Source organism: Moschus berezovskii, chromosome 2 (assembly GCF_049115385.1).
Source record: "Moschus berezovskii isolate FMDL1 chromosome 2, NW_MosBer_1.0, whole genome shotgun sequence".
Taxonomy (NCBI): domain Eukaryota; kingdom Metazoa; phylum Chordata; class Mammalia; order Artiodactyla; family Moschidae; genus Moschus; species Moschus berezovskii.
The window spans coordinates 17,426,480-17,435,201 of NC_142461.1; the positions used below are offsets into that span (position 1 = coordinate 17,426,480).

At 50.2% G+C, this 8,722-nt stretch overlaps 1 protein-coding gene and 1 long non-coding RNA gene across 3 annotated transcripts in view; one reads left to right on the forward strand and one right to left on the reverse strand.

Moving 5' to 3' along the window:
- Positions 1 to 8,207, forward strand: part of GPR55 (G protein-coupled receptor 55) — a 28,422-nt gene extending 20,215 nt beyond the window's left edge. For both annotated transcript variants that reach the window (XR_016039418.1, XR_016039417.1), the window contains exon 2: positions 4,614 to 8,207. The gene's annotated coding sequence lies outside the window, so the exon portion shown is untranslated. The remainder of the gene's footprint in view (positions 1 to 4,613) is intronic.
- On the reverse strand, positions 2,157 to 8,326 carry LOC148778498 (uncharacterized). Its single transcript, XR_016039419.1, has 3 exons — positions 8,201 to 8,326; positions 3,295 to 3,418; positions 2,157 to 2,290 (listed from the first exon to the last, which is right to left on the reverse strand). It is a non-coding gene; the product is annotated as an uncharacterized LOC148778498 (long non-coding RNA).
- Positions 8,327 to 8,722: the final 396 nt, after the last annotated feature.

The following is an 8,722-nucleotide window of genomic DNA, read 5'->3' on the forward strand; positions in this document are numbered from 1 at the left end:
TCCTGTTGAGTCTCTCTCTCTCCGGAGACCTTGTGAAGCTGAGAGTCGTTGTATGAATGCTGTGTAGCTGCCACAGGATACAAATGCCATTTGCAGTGAGATGACAGCCTTGTTACCACAAATAAACAGAGAGTGCCTGGAGGCTTGAAGCGGTTGAGACCTGGTGGGCGACTGTAGAGACTAACAGAGGTTAAAAGGCATTCTCTTGAAAGATAAGTGAAGAGAAAAGTTGAGAGGTGCAGTTGTGTGGGTGTGAGGAGAGTCTGGTGAGGCGAACAGTCAGGAGGTAGCGGCAGAGGCGTCCCCACAGGAACTGTGTGGGGATGGTGGCCATACCCACACCAGACCCCCCTCCATCAACCCAAGGACGTAGGCTGTGCTGTGGGCTGTGACCTTCCAGGGCCACTATTAGACCCCACTGCTTGGGGGGACAGAGGACTCAAAGGTCTGCAGAAAAGTGCCACAGAAGATCTGGGGAACGGGGGTTGGGAGTAACCCCTGAAACCTCCATCACAGCCACCTCTCGCTTTTTTTCACCTAAAGGCAGCTTCTCCAGTGCTCGCAGGACTCAGAGCCCTGAATGGACATTTGATGGAGAGCGTATGGTAGGCAGGTCAAGGTGGGTGCAGGAGCTTGGAGTGGAAGGACCAACAGCCGTCTTTCTGCCCTAACTCCGGCCTGAGCGTCCCATCCCCCCCCATCACCACAAGCCTTCGAGACGTGTCCTCCACACAAAGGCACTGCAAGAGGGCCTACAGGGCGCTTGATCAGGAGCTAAACGTGCCCCTCAGGGCTTTGAGGTCTTCGAAGCCCTGTCACTTCAAAGGCTGACGTCACTTCCGCTGGGGGGTGGGGCCCTGAGTTCACCCTGAAGCCTCAGACAGCCTTTGTTCTGTGGCCCTCGCTTGAGCAAGTGCAACCTTGCCAGGGAGGCTGTTGCGAGCTGGGGATCCGAGGGGCATCTATGGTCATGCAAGAGGGACCTCAGAGTGCGTCTATGTAACAAACGTCTCTGTGAAGTGTGTTCCTGGCCAGAGAGCCATCTCTGCGGGCGGTGCACTGTGGGTGGTGGTGCACAAACATGTGCGTGCGTGGCCTCTCATTCAAGAAGTGAGGGCCAGTGGAAGCCGCAGAGAAGTTAGGGAAGATGTGCAGTTATCAGCCTTGACCTGGCTAAATGCAGGGGATCCAAGAAGCTGATTGTCATGGCTGGTGGTGCCTGAATGACCCTGACTTGGGAAACATACAAGTGTCCAATGACCCAGGGACCATCGTGTGAGGTCCAGGATCCAGCCACAGCTCTAGGGGTGGATGGTGGGGTTTCCTCATTCCCTGAAGGACAGAGAGGCCTCATGGCTAAGGGTCTGGGATGATCAAGGAAGTTTCCAAAAGATCTGGCACCAGATAGGTGGGCAGACCACCCCCAAGATGTGCCGGATGTTGTTAGCTCTCGGTTCTGGGAGGGGCTACCTCCAACGGCAGATACAAGCCTCTTGGCTGTGCTTTCCTTCCCATTTTTCTGAGTCCTCAGCACAGACTTCAAGTGGTAGCTGGGTTCAGCTCTCATTGATTGGAATCACACACATGCAGCAGAGTGGAGCAGGTGTAAAGGCAAAACCAGGAGGCATATGGGGGTCTCGTCAGCACGTCCGGGGGCAGGAGACCCAGAAGTACTTGGGGAGGGAAAACTGGCAGGAAAATGCACTCTTGCAAACTAATAAAAGATGGGAGCAAGGTGATCATTCTTGGAGTATTAAGAAAATTTGATTTCAAAGGCTGGGACATTGAAGTCCCATGGATAAAATGGGGATGAAAATTGAGGTCATGGAGCTGGAAACTCTTGATATTTCTCTTTTTTTAAAAAAAAATTTTTTTTTTTTTGGATGTGAACCTAAATTTTTAAAGTCTTTATTAAATTTGTGACAATATTGCTTCTGTTTTATGTTTTGGCTTTTTGGCCACGCGGCATGTGGGATCTCAGCTCCTGGGCTAGGGATTGAACCACATCCCCTGCACTGGAAAGTGAAATCTTAACCACTGGACCACCAGGGAAGATTTCCTCCCTGGGATCTAAATGCTGCAAATCCATTTCTAGAAAGAGACTGGTACCTAACCTGTAGGGCTGCCATAACGAAACACCACCAACTGATGGGCTTAAACAACAGAAATTTATTTCTCACAGTTCTTGCAGTCTAAGTTCAAGGTCCCGCAGCGTGTGGTCTCTGGTGAGAGCCTTCAGGCACCTTTTCATTGTGTCCTCACAAGGCGGCTCAGCTGGTAAAGAATCTGCCTGCAATGCAGGAGACCCTGGTTCAATCCCTGGGTTGGAAAGATCCCCTGGAGAAGGGAACAACTACCCTTTCCAGTATTCTGGCCTGGAGAATTCCATGGACTGTGTAGTCCATGGGGTCGCAAAGAGCCAGACATGACTGAGCAACTTTCACTTTCACAAGGCAGGGAGAGACGGCAAGAGAGACAAGCACGTGAGCTTTGGTGTCTCTTCTTATAAAGACACCAATCCTGTCAGATCAGGGTCTCAACTTTACGACTTCATTTTACCTTAATCACCTCCTAAAAGCCCTATTTCCAAATACAATCACATTGAGGGTTAGGGCTTCAACATATAAGTTTTCATTGCGGGGGAGGGACACTTCAGTCCCTTGCATACAGATTTACTCTGTGACCTGGAACAAAAGAATCACTGTGCTTCTTTTGTTTCTTCAATGCATATATAACCTGCTCTGAGCTCAGCAAGCCTTACTGTAGCTCCAGCTACAGTATTATAGTATATTCTGTATTACAGTGCTGTATATTACACTATACAATATATTCCAGCTCCATCATCTGGGGCTCGCTCCCTCTCCCAGGACATGCCCAAGCCCTAGGAATGGGGTCCCTTGATAGCTGCCCGATTTACAGGGGCCTCTGAGTCTAAGGTCCTACTGGTCACAGCCATGGTGTCTGTGTAACAGGCTCTTCAAACAGTTGGGCAAGAAGCTCCTCCCTGCAGCCCCTGAGAACTCAGCGTTAAGTGGTCTTTCTCCTTCCAGCCCGAGGCTCTCTTTGGCTATCCTTACACTCCATGGGGTGGCAGAATCTTGTCCTGGCTGTTCCAAGGAACCAGCCCAGGCCTGCACTCTCCCAGGTTTGGGGGCTGGTGCTCTAATCTTGAGCCCAGCCACACTCTTCTGTACCCCCGAGCCCCTAATCCTGCAGGGCTTTTTTTTTAACCTGACCTTTGGACACAAAACCTGGCTTCCTTTTCAGGTAGAGGGAACAGAAGAGACTTCTCACCAGTGCTCCCTGGTCCTGTGGTCCTGATGGGCAAGTGCCCTTTGCTTCTGTGATGGAACCACTTTCAGCTCCAACTCAGTTCCACTGACCTCATATTTCCTGAGCAGCCACTGTGTGTCCACTCCTGTGTGAGACAAAAAGGACAGAAGTGGGAGTTCAGAGCCCCTCTGAGAGATGCTGAATACTTGGGGATCGGAGAACAGGGCGAGTCCTGAACCCATACCACCTGTAGATCTTGCATGTGGCATGTGGTTTCTAAACTTAAAAAAAAAAATCACAGTGGCCATTTAAATGACAGGCCATGGTGGTCTGACATGTAAAATGATAAAAGAGGAGTGACCATGGAGGGTGGGTCCCCCAAGTGTCTCTACAGAAGCACCCCAATGCAAGCTGGCTTAGCTGTAGGCGCACGGAAGGTGTCCTGAAGCCTGTGGTCTGAGTGGCCAAGACCATGGGGCTCTGGTGGTGCCCACAGATCCCCCCCACTGCCACCCACACCTCCTCCCAGCCCCACTCTGTCCTCTGAAAGACCTGCCTTCCTCCCTGGACTGGAGCCTAAGGGCGTCTTGCAGGTTGGGTTTCCTGAAAAGCTAGCTGCCTCTGAGTTGGAGCTTAGCATGTGGGTGGTTTTTCAAGGAGCCTCCTAAGCAGTGGGGGTGGGTGGGAAAGCCGGGCTGGGATGCAGGCCTGTAGATGCCTCAGCCATGCCCACAGGACCCCTTCAGCCCTGAGGTCTGTCCCGAGCTGTCCCAAGTTGGAATGGGACCCACGTCTGCAGACCCCAACTGACTCAGTCTCAGATGTCAGCCTTGGAATTCATGACCTAGCGTAGGAGGCTCCCTGCACCAAGGGCCTGAGAGCTGCTGGGCAGTAAGTCACTGCAGGGAGGCCCGGGCTGCTCACCTCCACCCAGAAGTGAGCAGGCCTAATGCTAAAGCCACTCAGCTGGATGTCCAGCTGGGTCTGGGAGGCGTGATTGAAGGAACATGTGTGGCTGGCCCCAGGAAGCAAGTGGCTGGGTCTGAGACAGGTGGGAAACCACAGAGGGCAGAGTGAATCACCTTGTTTCAGAAAGGAAAGCAAAATGGGCAGCTGGACAGAGAAAGTCCTCGGGAGCAGAGGTGGCAAGAGACCTCAGTGCCCAGGTGTGGGGTCTTCAGGAGTCCACACGGAGGGTCCCTGCCTTGAAGTGTCTCTGGGGCTCTGTGAGGACACGGAGTATGTCCAGGGCAGATCCTCCGCCCTGTGGGCAGGCCAAGGGGCTGGGCTGAGTGGTGGGCTTGCTCAGCGTGCACCTAATGCCTCTCATTTCCTGATAGCTGGACGGCACAGAGGATGAGCTGAAGAAGCCCCAGTTTCCGTGATGTGAAAGAGTGATGTCCAATCCCAAGGACCAAGTCCAAACATGTCACCTCTTCAGGGCTCCCTCCTCCCTTGATTGGGACACTCTCAATTCATATGTTGAAGTCCGCCTCGGTCCCCCGCTCCCCCGCGTGATGGTATTAGGATGTGGGGCCTATGGAGAAAGCAAGAGAGTTCCAGAAAAACATCTATTTCTGCTTCATTGACTATGCCAAAGCCTTTGACTGTGTGGATCACAATAAACTGTGGAACATTCTGAAAGAGATGGGAATACCAGACCACCTGACCTGCCTCTTGAGAAACCTGTATGCAGGTCAGGAAGCAACAGTTAGAACTGGACATGGAACAACAGACTGGTTCCAAATAGGAAAAGGAATACGTCAAGGGTGTATATTGTCACCCTGCTTATTTAACTTATATGCAGAGTACATCATGAGGAACGCTGGACTGGAAGAAGCACAAGCTGGAATCAAGATTGCCGGGAGAAATATCAATAACCTCAGATATGCAGATGACACCACCCTTATGGCAGAAAGTGAAGAGGAACTCAAAAGCCTCTTGATGAAAGTGAAAGAGGAGAGTGAAAAGGTTGGCTTGAAGCTCAACATTCAGAAAACAAAGATCATGGCATCTAGTCCCATCATTTCATGGGAAATAGATGGGGAAACAGTGGAAACAGTGTCAGACTTAATTTTTTTGGGCTCCAGAATCACTGTGGATGCTGATTGCAGCCAGGAAATGAAAAGACGCTTACTCCTTGGAAGGAAAGTTATGACCAACCTAGATAGCATATTAAAAAGCAGAGACATCTAGTCAAGGCTATGGTTTTTCCCATGGTCATGTATGGATGTGAGAGTTGGACTGTGAAGAAAGCTGATCTCCAAAGAATTGATGCTTTTGAACTGTGGTGCTGGAGAAGACTCTTGAGAGTCCCTTGGACTGCAAGGAGATCCAACCAGTCCATTCTAAAGGAGATCAATCCTGGGTGTTCACTGGAAGGACTGATGCTAAAGCTGAAACTCCAATACTTTGGCCATCTCATGCGACGAGTTGACTCACTGGAAAAGACTCTGATGCTGGGAAGGATTGGGGGCGGGAGGAGAAGGGGATGACAGAGAATGAGATGGCTGGATGGCATCACCGACTCGATGGACATGATTTTGAGTAAACTCCGGGAGTTGGTGATGGACAGGGAGGCCTGGCGTGCTGTGATTCATGGGGTCGCAGAGAGTCGGACATGACTGAGCGACTGAACTGAACTGAACTGAACTAGGGTCATGAGAGTGGCGCCCTCATGAACAGGATTAGTGCCCTTATCAAAGAGATCCCAGGGAGCTCCCTCACTCCTTCAGCTGTAGGAGGACACAGTGAAAAGTTAGCAGTCCAGGACTGGGAACAGGATTTTCACCAGATCCCAGCTATGCTGGCGCCCTGATTCCAGACTTCTAGCCTCAAGAACTGAGAAATACCTTGGTTGTTTAATTTGCCTGATCTATGGCATTATGTTATAGCAGCCTGAAATAAGACAGGACCCAGTTTAGTGATTAGGGAGACAGAAAATGCTGGGATTCCCAGGTGGCACTAGTGGTAAAGAATCTGCCTACCAATGCAGGAGATACAAGAGACCTGGGTTCGATTCCTGGGTTGGAAAGAACCCCATGGAGGAGAAAATGGCAACCCACTCCAGTATTCTTACCTGGAACATCCCATGGACAGAGAAGCCTGGTGGACTACAGTCCATGGGGTCACACAGAGTCAGACATGACTGAGCACACACAACTACTCAAGAAAATTGTTATTTACAAATTCCCCTTCAGAAAACGAACCATTTGGGAAAATTTTGTAGGTGGAAATGGTGGAACGGTTCCAAGAGACAAGGGGACTGTGGCCTGTTGCCTCAGAAAGGGAGGAAGGAGGGAAGGAGACAGGGGTGGGGGGTGTTAGAAAGCAGGGAGGAACCAGAAGGATGGCAGACGGCATGTGTGACCTGGACCACCTCTAGTTCATGGTGGACATCTTGCAGTGCCTGGTGGGAGTGAACATTGTAAAACCGGGGAAGGAAGGTTTGGTGGCTGGTGGCCAGAAGCAGCACGGAAAAGAAAGATGCTGAAGGATGTGAGTCCTGGAGTGTGTGTCTGTCCTGGGGAAAGCTCTGCCCCCTAAGCCCCCTAGATACTGGAGTTCCAGTCTGGTTTATCCAGGCCTGCAAGGGACAGGGGAACCAGGGTGAACCTAGGGAACTGAAGATTGCCTGGTGCCTGTGGGATCAGACCTGGCCACAGTCACCCCAGGTGAGTTGAACGCTCGACCCCCCGAAACCACCTCCCTCCTGTGGACTGAGCTGGCTACGGCCCAGCCCTCAGACCTCGAGGATGAGCTACACTCAATTTGAGCTTCCCCGGACCTTGCAGGCAGTCTGCCTGAGAATGGTGAAAGCTCAAGTACCGGGTTTAAAAGGTCAAGGCTGACTCCTGGCTCCTCCTGTGACTGCTGTGTGCTCATGGCCACGTTATCCCATTCAGCGCACAAGCCTTGGCTTTAAATGGAAATAACTGCTCTAGCTACAAGGCAGCAAGACACAGAAAATGTCTGGCATGTAGTAAGGGCTCCATAAATATTAACTCTTCGGATTGTGGTTAGGTTCTTCTTCTTTTTTAAACAAAAAAAGTGGCCAGTTGTTCTCTGATCTTAATTAATTTTGTGGCACGGATTCCTCCTGCAGTCAGGGGAAGCCCATGGTACTTCCCCAGGATCATAGTTTTAAATGCATGAAGCAAAATGCAGAAGATGTCAAAGGAAAACAAATATACTGAGATACCTTGATCAGAATTTGAGTAGTTATATAACAATACAAGTGCTTCTTTACAGAGAACTTGGATAACATCTAGTGACAGGTTCAGTAACTTATCATGATCTTGAATTAGTGATGAGCTGAGCTGAAATGGTATTAAAAAATATCTACAGCAACCGTGGTGTGATGTGAAAATAATAGCTGTGATTTCTATTGGTGACAAAGTCTCAGGCACTGTCTATACTACTGTGGTGTGATGCCTATAAGCACCAAAGAAGGAAATGCTAGTTCCAGTGAGTCATTAGTGAACATAAGTACATAATGCTTATCCTGCGCCAGTTCATACCTTGCCCTGGGATTCCACTCCTGATCCCCAGGTTAACAACTCCTGGTTTAGGCAGAGACAAGGGGTACCTAGAACATATTTTCTTCCTCTGGAGAAAGATCATTTGTGTGCCCTTTTTATTTTAACTTTAGATTCATTTTTTATTGAAATGACATTAGCTCATATGTAAGTGTCGTGTGTACATCATATTTCTACTTCTGTATACCCTGTGGTGTGCTCACCACAAAAAAGTGTAGTCTTCATTTGTCACCATACATCACCATCCCCTTTACACTATACACACCCCTTCCTCTCTGGGAACCTCTACCCAGTTCTGTGTAGCCTCTTGGTTATACAAATGTGGGCCACCACAGGCGCCAGACTCTTCCTCTTGGACTATGAACTGCCGGGCTTAGCAGAAAACTCACCCCTGCTGGTATTGGTGAGGCTCCCCGGGGCTCTCTGAAAACAAGACACCCACATCTCAGTCCTCATCTCTGAGATGCAAAGTCAGGCACACCTGTCCTGGTGAGCTAGGGTGATCCAAGGAGCAGTGGCAAGGAAGAGTAGAGAAGCCCTCCAAGTAAATCGCCTTGAGTGGAGGGGGATTTTGGCTGATGCGCTGTTCTCATTTCAAAGGAGGAAGGCTGAGGCTAGCATGGACGGAGGCTGATGTTAATTACCATGCCCACTCAGCCGCCCCGCCCCAGGGGCTATGATTTGGGAAGTCATGACTGAGTATGGGGAAGCAAACTAAGAAGAGAAGTAAACTTGAACCTACTCCATGAAGGGCACCCATCCTCTGGGGCAGCAGATGGTCCGTGAGAGCAAGCTTCAACAGTGACACCTTGTGACAGCAAAGAGCAATGGTAGCAGTGGGCTCTTGGGACTCTGGTTCTCCTGGTGTAAGAAAACAAAGCTGACCTCCCCTTGGACGCTTAGATTTTTTA